Source organism: Mus musculus, chromosome 16 (genome assembly GCF_000001635.26).
Source record: "Mus musculus strain C57BL/6J chromosome 16, GRCm38.p6 C57BL/6J".
Classification (NCBI taxonomy): Eukaryota; Metazoa; Chordata; class Mammalia; order Rodentia; family Muridae; genus Mus; species Mus musculus.
This window is the reverse complement of record NC_000082.6, coordinates 42,227,257-42,244,414: the sequence shown is the minus strand read 5'-3', so window position 1 is coordinate 42,244,414 and position 17,158 is coordinate 42,227,257.

Sequence of the window (17,158 nt, the reverse complement as noted above, 5' to 3'; positions counted from 1 at the left end):
TACTTCAGCCCTACGTGACTGATTGTTATGGCCCTCTCAGTGTGGTACCAGGGTTACATGTTCCAGGACAAGAAGAGCTTGGTGGGAAGCTGGCCCCATGCCTGCTATCTCAATTCTGAGAGTCCCAGGAATTTGGCCTGCTCAAGCTTTCCAGTTCTTCTGTCTGGTGGCACGGTCCACCTGCTCTGCTCCCATATATATATATATATATATATATATATATATATATATATATATATATATATATACATGTACCTACACATACACATATACAAACACATATACATCTATTCCACAGTTTATCATACCACTTTAAGTGATGTTGACATTTAGATATCTAGCCTTAATATTTGTCTGCCTTTGCCAGTGTGGGTGCAAATGCATTTGTGCCCCCCCCTCTCTGTGTGTGCATGTACTCACATGTACATATACATGTGTACATGTGTTCCTGGGACTCTCAGAATTGAGATAGCAGGCATGGGGCCAGCTTCCCACCAAGCTCTTCTTGTCCTGGAACATGTAACCCTGGTACCACACTGAGAGGGCCATAACAATCAGTCAGGTAGGGCTGAAGTCCTTCCCCATGCAAATAGAGCATCCCTAACATCTTAGAGCGAGCCGTACATATGTATGCTACTCTTCTTTTTGCTGTGACAGAATATCTGGCAGGAGTTTTTGTTGATGGTGGGTGTTGTTGTTGTTGTTGTTGTTGTTGCTGTTTTGCTCACAGTTTAAAGGGTGCCACCATCATGACAGGGAATGCATGGAAGCTAGACCTTAATGCTTCCTGGAGATTTAGTTTTCAGTGCAACCTATCTTATCACAACTTAGCAGATAAGGAATCAGAGAGCTTTGTCCAGAAACACAGCTAACCTATAGTCCTCAAGGCTTATCCCTAGTGACCCACATCAACCACCTACGCACTACCAAAGGCTCCAAACTCTCACCCAAAAGTACCACCAGCTGGGAAACAAGAATTCAAACCCCTGATACTGTACAGACATTTCAGATTTAAGCAATAATGCATACAACATTCACTTATACGTTTATTTATTCCTCTGTATATTGAGACATCTACTTACACACCAATGGCAACAAAAGCCTATACTGTACATTGATTTCATAAGCTGACTTAGGTATTCTATATTAAATTATAGGACTCCATTCATGTATGCAAGTGTACATTTACAACAATATATTTTACCTACTGCACTATATTTTTTGATGTTTAATGAGAGGATTGGCTAGATTGGCTTAATAAAATGCTAAAAATTGGGTCAAAGGACATGAATTCATATGTTTTTATATAGCTTACCATATTAAAGATGGGGATTTTAAATTGGTGAGTACTATTGTGGTTTCTTTTTTTTAAAAAAATCAGCTATTATTCTTTTTTCTTTTTTACTTATTCACGTTATATCCCACTCACTGCTCCCACCAGGTCAACCTTCCCATAATACTTACCACATGACCGCTCCCTTCTCTTCTGAGTGGCTCTCTATGAGACTAGGTACTTCCTCTACCACTGAGGCCAGACAAGCCAGCCCAGCTAGAAAAACATATCCCATTACAGGTCTCAGCTTTTGGGATAGCCCCTGCTCCAGTTGTTCAGGACCCAATGAAGACCAAGCTGCACACACTCTACATATGTGTGGGGAGGCCTAGGTCAGGTCCATGTATATTCTTTGGCTGGTGGTTCAGTCTCTGATAGCCCTAAGGGTCCGAGTTAGTTGACTCTGTTGGTCTTCCTTTTGTGTTCCTATCCTCTTAGGGACTGCAATCCTTCCCTCAACTCTTCCTTAAGAGTTCCCCAGCTCCATCCACTGTTTGGCTATGGATGTCTGCAACTTTCTAAGTCAGCTGCTGGGTGGAGCTTCTCAGAGGACAGCCATGCTAGACTCAAAGCATTGGGGATATGGAGCCTGAGGAAGTAGCCTCCTGTGTCCAGGGAGGAACCCCAGTGGAGCAACAGGGACACCAAACCACCCACAAAACTCCTAACCCAAAATATATCCAGTCTACAAGAAAGGCAGGGATTGAGGAAACAGCCAACAAATAACTGGCCCAACTTGAGACCAATCCCATAGACAAGCATCAATCCCTGACACTATTAATGATACTCTATTATGCTTGCAGATGGGAATCTAGCATGGCTATTGGGGTTTCTTAATGCCTGTGGGGCTCTACTGAAGGCTAAGCCAAGATGACAAATGTCCAACCCAGCACATAATTTTCAGAGAATTGTCCCTTATTTTGGACTCAGTGGGAGAGTTATAAAGGCTCTACAATCAGAACGTGAACTCTCTATAACACCTTATGTTACTCAGTCTATTGTCCTACCTTTGTGAGCCCTACAAGTCTGCCTGCATGTGTACATGTGAATGAATTACTTTGCCAGGCTGAGAAAGGGCATAAATGTGGGGCAGGGGAGGCTAACCCCTTTATATAATAACACCATAAAAATTAACCAACTGTTGGGGATTGGTTCTAATGCTTTGTCTTATTTCAGCTCCCCCAAAGCTGCACTTTCAGACCTGAAGGTCCCTGCCCCCAGCTAGATTCAACTGATAATACAGAATTGTCATAAATTGTCATACAGCCAATAGCTGGACAGAAAGATAGAGGAAGGACTTTTAGATTGCTCTGGTGAGGGCTGGGGGAGAGAGGAGTGACAGAGAATCACTGCCATGACAGGAGGAGAAAGATGAAACTTAAAGGCCTGCCAGCATGTAAGAATCTGGGATATTAGCCTTCTATCAGATATAGGGTTGGTAAAGATCTTTTCCTAATCTGTTGGTTACTGTTTTGTCCTATTGACAGTGCCCTTTGCTTTATAGCTTTGTGATTTTCTGAGGTCCCATTTGCCTATTCTTGATCTTAGAGCATAAGCTATCGGTGTTCTGTTCAGGAAATTTTCCCCTATGCTCATATGTTCAAGGCTCTTCCCCACTTTCTTTTCTAATAGTTTTATCTGGTTTAATGTGGAGGTCCTTGATACACTTGGACTTGAACTTTGTACAAGGAGATAAGAATGGATTGATTTGCATTTTTTATATGCTAACCACCAGTTGAACCAGCACCATTTGTTGAAAATGCTCTTCTTTCCACTGGATGGTTTTAGCTCTTTGTCAAAGATCAAGTGACCATAGGTGTGTGGGTCCATTTCTGGGTCTACAATTCTATTCCATTGATCTACCTGCCTGTAACTGTACCAATACCATGCGGTTTTTATCACAATTGCTCTGTAGTACAACCCTGAGATTCTACCTCACACCAGTCAGAATGGCTATGATCAAAAACTCAGGTGACAGCAGATGCTGGCAAGGATGTGGAGAAAGAGGAACACTCATCCATTGCTAGTGGGATTGCAAGCTGGTACAACCACTCTGGAAATCAGTTTGGTGGTTCCTCAGAAAATTGGACATAGTACTACTTGAGGACGCAGCTATACCACTCCTGAGCATATACCCAAAATATGCTCCAACATATAACAAGGACACATGCTCTAATATATTCATATCAGTCTTATTTATAATAGCTAGAAGCTTGAAAGTACACAGATGTCCTTCAACACAGGAATGAATACAGAAAATGTGGTACATTTACACAATGGAGTACCACTCAGCTATTAAAAATAATGATTTCATGAAATTCTTAGTTAAATAGATTGAACTAGAAAATATTATCCTGAGTAAAGTAACCCAATCACAAAAGAACACACATGGTATGCACTCACTGATAAGTGGATATTAGTGCAGAAGCTCGGAATACCCAAGATACAATTCACAGACCACATGAAGCTCAAGAAGAAGGAAGACCAAAGTATGGATACTTCAGTCCTTCTTTGAAGGGGAAACAAAATACATTTGGGAGGAGATACAGAGACAAAGTGTGGAAGAGACTGAAGGAAAGGCCATCCAGAGACTGCCCCACCTGGGGATCTATTCCATATACAGTTACCAAATCCAGACACTATTGTGGATGCCAACAAGTGCTTGCTCACAGGAGCCTGATATAGCTGTCTCCTGAGAGGTTCTGCCAGTACCTGACAAATACAGAGGTGGATGCTCTCATTCAACCATTGGACTGAGCACAGGGTCCCCAAAGGAGGAGCTAGAGAAAGGACTGAAGTAGCTGAAAGGGTTTGCAATCCCATAGGAAGAACAACAATATCAACCAACCAGACACCCAAGAGCTTCCAGGGACTAAACCACCAACCAAAGAGTACACATGGAGGGACCCATGGCTCCAGCTGCATATGTAGCAGAGGATGGCCTTGTTGGACATCAATGGGAAGAGAGGCCCTTAGTCCTGTGAAGGCTTGATGCCCCAGCATAGGGGAATGCCAGGAAAAGTAGAGGGAATGGGTGGGTTGCCCCAGCAGGGGAACGTGGGATGGGATAGGGGGTTTTCAGAGGGGAAACCAAGAAAAGGGATAACATTTGAAATGTAAATAAAGAAAATATCTAATTTTTAAAAATCTCTTTAAAAAAAAAAGAATGCCAGAAAGTGTCCCTAGAAGAAATTTTGAAGTGCCCAACCATTGAACTAGTCAAGGCATATCAAAATTGTGTATCTTTCATTCGCAATTCCTGAGAGCTCTTGGGCGGGTGTGTACATGCAACCTGCTGGGAGTCAAAGTGATTAAATAATTCACTGCTACAACCACAATGCTCTATCTTTGTTTTTAAGGTTTCTTTTAACTTTTTGTACAGTTTTGTATTATCTTTATGAGAATATGACATTCAAATAATCTATGTTCACTAAATTTGACATCTATCTGTAAATTTCAGACTTGTTTCATCATTTTTGATTTAATTTTAACTATGCGTGTATGTATGTGGTGGGAGATGTAGAGCGGACATGAATGTATGTACTGGTGCCTATGGAGGCCAGAGGTATCAGATCTCCCTAAAGTTATAGTTGGTTGTAAGCTACCTGGCATGGTTGTTGGGAATTGACCTCAGGTCCTCTATAACAACAATATGTGCTCTTAACCACTGAGCCATCATCTCTCCAGTCCTATCCCTTCCACCTTCCCAAAATGATAGAAATTTTAGTTTCCTTATAATATGGGTTGGATATGGCTTGAGTTTCCCCCCAAGGGTCTATGGTTTATTATATATAAAAGGGGATAGCCTCCATATTTGGTACTGCTGGGTAGCAATGGGCTCGCCAGAAGTTGGAACCTAGTCAATATCTACAGATTCATTGTGGACATGTAAGTTACTTTGGAAATACCCTTGACATTTTACATTTTGTCCTTTGAGTTCTGCCCAGTGTGTTATTATGCAAAGAACAAGCTTGTCCAACCCAGCTTATCCACCTCGTGGTTTCAAATATAATCACTTATTTTCTACAACACAGGCTCCTACCATTGCTTCCTGGATCATGATGCAATGTAACCAAGGGACTCTCAGTATAAAGTCCCTTTGTGCCACTTAAGATTTCTGCCTTGAAAACTGAACTAAATAAATCTCCTATCCTAGTAACTTGTTTCTACTTTGTGTTGGGGATAAAAGATGACTAAAAGAAGAGACAACTACTTTCTTATAGTTAATAGACAGCTGAGGCTATGTGAAGCCCTAGTGATACCAAACACTTCAAATGCTTGAGAGTGGGTGAGGCTATCTGGACATGGGAATGAAATGCCTAATTTCTCTAAAGATTTAAAAGGACAACTTTAAGATGTTTTCCTGCTTTCCAAGGAAGATATTACTATGGAATGGAGGCTTGTGTGTCCTTGTACTTCATATGCTGAAATTTAATAGCAGATAGGATACTGTTTGGAGGAGGGGCTTTGGAGAGGTAATTAGGTCATGGGGTGGAGACTTCCTGGTAGGATCAATAACATTGTTAAACTGTTGTTAAAGAGCTCTCCGCAATTGGTGACTTCTGGTGGTGGTGGTGGGGAGTACACAGGGTTGGGGGTAGTGAAGGATTCAGTAATCTACTTTTCTTTAAGGAATTGGCCACTGAGAGTTCAGTCATGCTCTAGTGAGTATATGAGCAACTCTATTGGACTTGGTTTTCTTTCATTGTAGTGTTCTTTACTTTTTCTTTCTTTTCTTTTGGGAAGGGGGGTCACAAGAATGGGATGGGCATACCTGGGAAGACTGGGAAGAGACGGTGCTCAGGGTTCATGATGTGAAAGTCTCAAATAATCAATAAATATATTATGAAAATAAAATAAAAATGTTAAAGAGTGTCTATCTATCTATCTTTCTCTCTTTCTCTCTCTCTCTCCATAAGCTTGCTTGGATTATATGTCTGTCACATATTACTTAAAAATATCCTAGATTCCATATAAGCATAATCTTGTTTGCTCCAACTCCAGTATCTATAACATGTCCTCCCCTACCCCATACAGGTCAATAGTTATTTTAAAGATTCAATATACTGACTATATCAGATACACCAGAAAGGAATACTTGAAAATAACAGGTAAGGTTGTAAGTGAATAATTACCAGTAACATGTTCTCTATCTCCATACTTATAGTGCAAATCACAAGGTACATTTTATGCTTAGAGAAGTGAGATATTGAATGCGATCTATTTTCGAAATCATAGGTGTCTCCTTCAAAAGCCAAGATGAATTTACATCAGAACAGCATATGGTTTGAAAGTAATTATACATCTTAACGAACATGAATCCATCCCTATTAGCAAACTTATGTTGAGCAAATATTTTTAAATATTTGCTGTAGATATGCACTGTTGTGATACAACAGAGTGGGTGTTTAGCAAATTAAAATTAGTATAGTTTTATTGCCTACAGAAGAAAGAATTACTCTATATACATATAGATACATAGATATGCTGCTCATATACATAGTGGCACATGTATAGACTTGCATATATGAATATGTATATATGTACATAAGAATTTTATATGATGAAAAATACAAAAGAATAAAAATAAACAAAACAAAATTAAAAGATAATATTTATGATCTACATTAATAGCTGTAACACAGAGTCAATTGTCACTTGTATCCATCACAGGTCAAAGGGAACCAAAATCCATAATTTTACCAGGATAGCTCTTAAAATGGGGATCAATTCCTTCATCGTATTCCCAAATAGGAAAAAGTCACATTGCTGTTTCTCTGCTCTGCTTACATTTTACCCAGTAGTCTTAGGAAGCTCTCAGATGGAATGCCATGCTGTGTGCTATAAAACCTAAGTTCCCAGCTACTACTCCCAAGCCCTAATCAGGCCAGCTCAGAAGGGGTCACCTCACCTCTTAGCTAGGAATACATTACTATGAGATAGGTGTTTGTACCCCCTTATATTTCATAAGCTGAAGCCTAGCACCATTGTGGTAGTGTTTGGAGAAGGGGTAAACTATCTTTCAATATTTATATTGGCTTTGGCTATGTGTATATATGTGTGTGGAGGGGTATGTAGACATGAGTGCAGGTACTCCCAGAAGTCAGAAGTGTTGGATACTCCTCAAACTGAAGCTCTACATGGTTATGATCCTCCTGAGTCATGTGCTGGGAACCAAACTGGGAAAAATAGTTTGCACCCTTCACCAATAAGCCATCTCTCCATCCCCTGTATGGTCAAATACTAGAAGGCACTAAAGTTTCAACAAGAAATGGATTGATTACACAAAAGTGTGCTGCACAGTTGTATAATTATAGACACAGGAGGTAACCAAATAAATAAGGTGTAAAGTAAGGACAGTGAAAGCTTATGGTGGTTCCTTCAAGGGAGTAAAAAATAACAGGCAGGCAGTAAGGACAGCCTCCCTTCCAGCCCCCACCCTGGCAAGTGTTGCCAGGTGATGCAGGAACATGATGCTCCAGCCTGAGAGGCCTAAAGATATACAAGAGCCTGCTTTGACTGGAAATGTGAAGGAGTAGAAGATAATGTCTAGAGACAAGCACAAAGGTTATGTGACTTTCTTTACAAAGGTGTCTAGAAAATATATTGGAAGTATGTGCAAAAAATTTGCAAGATCCAAAAGGACTCCTTGGAATAGTGCATAGCCCATCAAATTCATGGGATTGGCTATAAAGATTTATCTAGACTAGAACAGGTAATATGCAGGGGGAAATTGGAAGCATGTGGAGACAGTTTTAAATTGGGGAAATGGGAAGTAGGACTACACAGAAGGAGAGAGAAGGAGAAATAAATGACATTAAAGATCTTGAATAAAACATAGGGAATCATTAGTCTATACTAATCAAAGATTACCTGTAATACATACAGGTATATGCATTTACATACATATTTAAATGAAATTCAATAACGTGGAGTGATGATATGCCATCCAAACCCAGTGGTTCTTCACCTTCCTAATTGTGGTGGTTTGAATAAACATTGCCCCCATAGGTCCATAAGGGGAGGCGCTAGTAGGTGGTATGGCCTTTTGGAGGAGGTGTGTCACTGGGGGTGGGCTTTGAGCTTTCAGAAACTCAAGAAAGGCCTAGTGTCTCATCACTTCCTGCTGCCTACCAATCCAATCCAGATATAAACATGCCTGCCTGCACATCACCATAATGATAATGGACTAAACCTCTGAACTGTGAGCCAAGCCCAGTTAAATGTTTTCCTTTAAAGGAGTTGCTGTAGTCATGGTGTTGCATCACAGCAATAAAACTCTAAGTAAGACAGATGGTACTAAAGACTTGGGTATTGCTGTGACAGGCCTGACCATGCTTTTTTTTTTTTTTTTTTTTTTTTTTTTTTTTTTTTTGAGGAATACAGAATTTGGGACCAAAACTCCAGTATCATGCATGAGAAAGTACCTTTCAAGTTGATAATCTAGCAAGTCAAGAAGTCAAGAGAATTCTGAAGTGATATAGGTTATTGCTGTTGCCCTTTGGTTGGCTGTCTGAAGCTGAAGGTAAGTCCTTGATGCTGAAGACACCACACACTTTAGACATAGAATGCAAAGGGTTTGAGCTAAAACTGACCCAAAAGCCTCCCGCTGAGAAGTAGCTTTCCACAGCATCAGAGGTGATATGCAAGCTTCTAAGGAGGAAAGCAATCAATAGTCTTACCTATTTGTGATGCTGTCCTAGTCACTGGTCTTTTACTGTGAAGAGACACCGTGACTAAGGCAACTCTTACAAAAGAAAGCATTTGGTTGAGGGTTGGCTTATAGTTAAAAAGGTTAGTTCATTTTCATGGCAAGAAGCACGGCAGCTGGAGAAGTAGCTGAAAGTTCTATACCCTGATCCGTAGGCAGAGTGGGGAAGGAGACCCATCATGAGGTTTTGAAACCTCTAAGTTCACCCCCCAGTGGACACTTCCTCCTTGGTCACACCTACTCCAACAAGGACACACCTCTTAATCCTTTTAATCCTTTCAAACAGTTCCACTTCATGGTTACTAGAATTAAAATATATATGCCTATGGGGGACAATTTTTATTCAAACCACCACAGATACCTATCAATCACAATAATGATCAGCCTAACAAGATATCCCTAAAAGGGCAATAATGTTACTTGTATCTTGGCAGTAACCTACAGTTATCTAACTGGACTCATAGTTTGTTTAGCAAGAGGAAATAATGTTTGGTACTATAAATGTAGCCAACTAAGCCTGGCTAGAAAGATTTTAGAAGAGAACTCATTACCACCCCTTTCCTAGATCAATATAACTCCTAGGTACATTCCAAGTGCTGACCTTATACCTACAGATAAGTGTAGCTCTCACCTCTTACCAAAGAAGGTTTTTTTTTTCTCCAGAAGAAGACCATTACAAAAAACTACAACTAGTCAAAATTCAGATAACAACTGACCAAAGGCTGCCCACCACAAACGATTCATCTAAACACAACTCCTAGAAGATTGTAAGAGCCAGAACATCAGTAAGTCTGCTGTGAGATTGTGCCTTGTAGTTATGAAAGATAAGTGACACATAAAACCTCAAAATCATGTGGACTGAAAAGGACCTCCTGAATAATTCTAAAACAAGTTAGCCTCTCAGCATAGGGTGACATATCTTGGAGCCCCTTTTCTAGATGTAGATCTATGAACAATTAACAACTACTGAAAAAGAAAACTTCCAGAGAATGAGATTATAATTGGTTATCCCATACCAGTGGTGAGACCTAGAAATATATATATATATATATATATATATATATATATATATATATATACATACACACATATACATATATATGTATATATATATATATATATATATATATATGCAGGTGACATGGAGAGACTTCAACAGATTGTGTTTATTGTTTATGTGTTTATTTGTGTGCATGTGTGTATACACAGAAATATAATTATATATATAATATTATATAGCTATATACGGAATTATATAATATTGTATACATATTATATTATTTATATGTGTACATAAATATAAATGATCATCAATGGTTAAAGAAAAAGAGGCCATGAATTTCAAAAGGAGTGCTTGTGGAGCGGTGTAGACATGTGAAGGGTAGAAGAGAGGTGAAGGAGGAGGGAAATGATGTAATCGTATTTTAATTTAATTTAAAATGTAAAAAAAAAGACAAGGAGTTGGGGGTGCATGGGGAACTGGGAGGTGGATTCACCTAGGAGGAGTTAGAGGAAAGATAGTGGATGATCAAAATACACTATATGAAATTCTCAAAGAATGAATAAAATACTATATTAAAAAGATTTATCTAGAATAGATTTCAAAGGGCTCATAAACTTGGATTTTTATGTGAAAACTTGTCATTTCCTTTTCAGGTATAACTAAGAAATCAGTAGTGCTAGCAATCTCAGTGACTGTCCTCAAAAGTAATCATGTATTGTCATTTCATATTACAGTTGCAGATACCACGACATGATATGTATGCTGTTTAAAATTACAATAGTTACAAGATCTACTGTTGTATCTTGTCATTTGATGGGTTAACGCAAAAGAATATTGGTAAGTATTTCATCAGGGTAACTACTTCACACGCACACACACACACACCTGTTTGTGCTGTATCTATGTGCCTATTGCCGTCTATTTTAAAAGCATGTTCTGAGAATAGTGCAGACGCTCTCTCAAATGTAAAAGAATCCATACTTTAAAAGGTTGAGGACTCTGTGTCAGAGGTAGTTCAGGCTGTGTGTGTGGTTTTTAAAGAACACTGGCACAGTGAATCTGAGGATGGACACTTGAATGAGGAGCAGTGAGCAAACAGAATCTGAGGACAGACACCTGAGTTAGGCGCAGTGTTTGGATGAGAGGTATTGTGGACCAATGGATGCACTGAGATGAGAGCTATGCCGAAGACCGGGGAAGGGGGAAGAGAGAATGGAACCAGGAGGCTCCAGGTCTTAAAGGAGTCAAGTGTGATTCAGAAAAACAAACAAACAAACAAGCAAACAAAGCCAAAACAACAACAAAAAACAAAAACCAAACAAAAATGCCTTGGACAATGGTACTGAAAGTGGAAACGAGTTGAGAGTGGGGTGGAGTGGGGCAGTGTGCAATTAAAGGGAAGGAAGGGCCAAGTCCCTTGATCATTGTAGTCTTCATAAGGAGAATGTCTTCCTAAGAGAAGAGGAAGCCCCTTGCGAACTCCACGAAGGGAGGCAGCGTGGTTTTACTCGTCTTGTATGAAGGAGCTCATTGCATAAAGAAATGGTTGAAGGAGAAATAGAACGGAAGTCTGAAGCCATCTATGTGAAGATCTCACAGGAGGCAGTGGTGGAGAGGGAAGGAAGAAGTTCAATAGAATGTGATGGCTGGCATTCGGTGTCAGCTTGGCTCAGTCGCAGTGCACAGTAATTGCCAGTTATTTTTCTGGGGGCTCCTATGAGAGTGCTTTAGATGAGATTAATATTTAAATCAGCAGACCCTTAGCAAAGCAGAGCACTCTCTGCTATGATCTTTGGATAGGCTTTGTCCCCCAGTGTGTTGACAGCTTAGTCTTCCGTGTAGCAATTTCAAAGTGCTGAGACCTTAAGAAATGGATCCAGGTTTGGGAAGATGGCTCCCTAGGTTAAGTGCTCACCATACGATGGGGACTTAAGTTCAGAAAAAGGTCAAGCACCCCAGTGCACACCTGTAATCCTAGGGCTGCGGAAATGGAGATAAGCCGTTGCCTAAGGCTTTCTAGACAGCCAGGCTAGTTGAATTGGTAAGATCTAGGTTTAGATATAATCATACTCATAATACTAAGTGATACGCAAGATACGCTCAAAATACTCAGATGGAAAGCAATTGAAGACTTTCAACATGGACTTCTGGCTTACAGACACACACACACACACACTCACACACACAATACACTCACATACACACACATACACTCACACACACACTCTTGTGCACACACACACACACTCACACACACACACACACACACACAATACACTCACACACACACACACACATACACTCACCCACAGTCACATACACACACACACTCTTGTGCACACACACACACACACACACACACACACACACACAGACACACACATAGACACACACACACACTCACACAGAAAAGTAGATAGGCTAAGCATTTTTCTCATCTTTAGGCTGTGTTTCTCTTTTAATTATTAATACTACATTTAAACTCTGTCTCTTTGCATTTTCTAAGCAGGCAACAGAAACCAAGGATACTATTTACTCCGTTTGGATTGCTCTGACTAAATTACTTGACAAATCTGGCTTATAGGAACTTACTTAGGCTCAGGATTTCTGAGGACTCTTTATCCACAGTGGTGAGGAGGGCATGAAAATACATGATGGCTCTGGTTATGGGAACATGAGGCAGCAGCCTCTTCACCTGGGAACAGACAGGAAGCAAGCAAGCAAACTAGTCTCAAAACGTTCCTATTTCTACCTGAGATTTCATCAGACTGGATTTTAAATTTTTAGTTTTAACCATGTGTATGCCTGTGTATCTGTGTTTGGGGTGCATGCACAAGTGTGCCTACCGAGGCCAGAAGAGGGCGCCAGACGCTGTAGAGCTGGAGTAAATAGGTGGTCATGAGCCTACTGAGTGATGGGAATCAAACTTGGGATGTCTGTAAGAGCAGTGCATGGCTCTGAACTGATGAGTCATATCTCTAGCCTCTGGGGTAGTTTTCAGTGTTCATATTTCTACCAATATTCTAATGGTGACTACTGAGGTAATATCTAAGAAGCCTGAGGTTTCTCTAGCTTTTCATTTCTGAGTTCTGACCAGAACTGCCCACTGCCATCCATGGATTTGCTAGCATGTAATTTGAAGTTCTTCCAGAGTCCATCCATTCTGGAACTTCAAATCTACTTCAGGTTATCTGTCTTTTAGAATAACAGCTGATTTTTGATGCCAAATTTCGGCTTTGTTCATTTGGATTGCTGTAGCAAAATACTTTAGACTGGATAATTTGTAATCAGCATAAAATTATTACAGTTCAGAGAGCAGCAAAATTCAGAAGAAGCAATCAGAAGAAAAGAAAATGTATTTTTATTTTATTATTTTTTTTTTATTTTGAAAGAAGAATATTCAACAGAGAAAGAGTGATCATTTCCCAGGAGTTATAATCTACTTTCTCGAAGAGTAAATTAACTGTGCTGAAGTGTTCAATAGCCTTTACCTGCACTGCCATTATCATGATTCTGATAGGACCTTTCTTTTACCCCAAATAAGTTCATTTAGATTTTGGTTCCTACCCTAATTGCTTCTATATGATTCCCAGACAACTAGGTAGATTTTTTATATCTCTCTAGATTTGAATTGTCTTTTACAGATTTGACTTTTCATGAACGGAGAAGTGTATGTTCTGTTATGCATTTGGCTTTTTTTAAGCACTGTTTTTGAGATTCATGTTGTTTAATATACCAGTAATTCTCATTTTTCTACTGGTGATGGCATTTTAGCATTTTATCACATGGGGATTCACCACAGTCTGTTTATCTACTTATCTGTTGTTGAACTGGGGACTATGTCCAGGTTGAGACAATTCTGAATTAAATTCCTACTAATGGTTGCGTACAAATCTCCATGTTGGCATGTGGTTGTGTTTGTGTTTCCTGTGAGTAAGAGTGAAGTTCCTTGGCCATAGAGTTGTGCAAATATTTAATATTAAAGGTAGTATTAAACTCTTTCCCAAAGACAATGTACTCTTTTGCTTTCATACCAACAATAGAGGAGAATTTCACTTGATCCAGACTCTCCCTCTTCAGCCCCTAATGTACGTATGTCTTCATAACTTTAGATATTTTAGTAGATGCAGGGTAGGTTATTGATTTTATTTTAATCTACTTGTCATTGGTGATTAATTATAAAAATTCTAGGAATATATTTCAAGAAAAAACAGACCAGCTAATTTTAAAGGGCCAGTGGGCATGCAAGAGACCTAAAACATGAAGAATGTTTTGAGAAAATGGCAGGTTTTGCTAATTTTAGAATTTATTACAAGACTAGAGTAATTAAGATGGAGTGGCATTGTGGTATATCAATGAGCCAAAACGGTGTGTTTAGAAGCAGACTCAGAGTTATATGCCCAATTGATTTTTGCCAAAGGGCTAAGTTAAGTCAATGGGAAAAGCATAATTGTTTCAAAAATGTTGCTAAAGTAATTGGATGCCCATAGAGGGAAAAAACTTTTAACACTTGCATCACACTATATACAAAATGTAATTCCAATTGAATCATGCATTAAATGGAAATAACAAAGCTATTATACCTCTAAACATTAGGGGGAAATCTTTGAAAACTTGGGAGAGACAAAGATTCCTTACACACAACACAAAATCATGATTCAAAAGAGAGAAATTAATAAAATTCATTTCATTACAAACTTAAAATCTAAAGCTAGTAGCATGTCCAGGATATTTAATCATTTAAATTTTTCAAAGGTGATTCTCGTTTTAGAACAGCCACCATGTAGGAATTTAGGAGATATGTGCATATATTACATCCTACACATTTATATTTATTATATTATCTCTACACAATGGGCAAATAGATGACATATATTATTTATATATTAATATATATCACATATACATACATATATGATACGATGGATAGATGATCAATAGATAACAACTGATTGCTATAGGCAGGGATTCATCTTTCCATTCTTCATATCTTCTCTGTTCTGATGTGTAGTTGCTCCACAAATCTTTCTCAGATACATTTTAGTCATTTTCTTTGTGGACTCAGAATTGGGATTGGTCCTCATTGTTTAAGAGTCATAACCCTTGTGTCAGCATTCCAGCAAGGAGACAAATACCTGAGATAAAAAACCTGAAAGGAGGAGGGTTCCTCTTGTCTCTTGCTTTCACGACTGTCAGCCCACGCTCAGTTGGCTGCATCACTTTGGGGCAGATGCACATCATGGTGGGTGACACAGCAGAGCATTGCTTTACTGTTTGCTTTACCATTGGCAGGAGGCAGAGACAGACAGGAAAAAAAGGGCCCAGGCTCCCATTCAAGGGCATAGTCTCACCAACTGGATCTCCTTCCTTAAGCCCACTTCTTAAAGGTTCCAAGTTATCCCAACAGCAACCCAAGTTGGAAATCAAGCCTTCAGCATAGGAACCCTTGGGGGAATGTGGCGGGTCTGAGTTTAAGGCCGTCTTCTACTGAAAAGGTTTTCAAACAACCTTGGTCTAATGCCCAGGTTCATTGTATCCACTCAGTGGTACAAATGCAGTTGGCAGAAAGCAGAAATAAATACAATCCCACTTGTCAAATAATACTGTTGGCCACTATGGCTTTGACCTCTTGCTAAGTCTTCCTTAATATCACCCTAGACCTTAGCTCAGAACACTCTCAAGCTGCAAAACATAATAGTTCCAGATAATTTCTAATTGTGTGATCGCTAGTTCACACTTTATCATAATTTTAAAAATAGATTGGTATCCCATAGACGGATTGGGTTTTCAGTTCTGGTCTCTTTTTAGGAATCTATTTTTAGAAAAAAAAAAGGGCTCATTTAGAAAATAAAAAATGACTTTAAAAAAAAACCCACCAAATCTCTTCTTGCATTTCTGTAAGGAGCAACAGAAAGAGGGGGAAATCCTGAGATATCATAATTAGAAGTTGAGTTCCTTCTCCTGGTATTCTGTGTTCAGCCTTATCTTCAGACATAATCACTCCCTTCTTTCTTGCTTGCTAGCACCAGGCAAAGATCAAACTTCTAGATGTGAAAGCTGATGAGAAGAAGGATTGCCTTGCTCATCTGGACTGACTTCAGCTCGGTGGCTCCTGAGGAAAGAGCCCTGGAGGAGTTGGGGGTGGGACCAGGTTACTTCAAGATCTGTCAAGCTACCACCTGGATCCACTGGTTAAAGAAAAGACAGCAGCAGTAACTTGCAGCATGGAAATACTATCAGAGTAACAGGAAGAGTGTATGCACTGCACATGTGTCAGGCCCAGGAAAGGCAGCTTAATGCCTGGGACGTGTCTGAAAGGCTTCTCCGTGGAGGTGACATTTTAGCGGGAGCCTTTGAAAGATGAGCCAATATTTGCCATGCAGAAATCAATTCAGTCTAAGTAGTAATAAATGGAGCTTAAAGAGGCAAACAGCCAAGCTGTTTATCTATGTCATGTATCACTGAAATCACAGAGCCCCATCCATCTTCCTTGCAGCTGGCATCCTGGATGTCTCAGGCTTAACTCGGGGGCCATTTCCTCTCTCTCCCTCCACACCCCTGCCGTGTATCACCAAAGTCTGATGATGGTGTTCAGATTATAATTTGCAGACCATAAGTTAAGGGACTATAGGGGATCAACTGTGGGTGAAGCTCCCTCCAGTAGACTAACTGGCAAGTCTCCCCAGCATGCGAAGCCTAAAAACCAGATAATTGAAACATTACAAATGAGATTTCCTCACTGAACTAGAAATGGTGTATCATGCACACCTATCAGCTAACGCTTACCCACATTTTAGGCCTCAATCTGGAGACCTCAGTTTCTGAGAGGAGTCTCACAGCTCCTCCACCTCTTTGCTTAGTGCTCCTATGTGCACCTTATCCTGGCACTTCACTTTTGCTTCAGCACACCATGATATACTAATTTCATGTTCTGCCTCTCCTACTCTGACCCAAAACATAAAAGCCATGAAGAATTGGGTCTGTATACAAGCTGCAAGCTGCATCTAGGACGATGCCTGAGAATTAAGTAGGCATACAAAAGTAGAATGTTTCCTTGCCTTATAACTCTACCGAGAGTCCTGGTTGAATGTGCATTAACTGATTCTAAAAC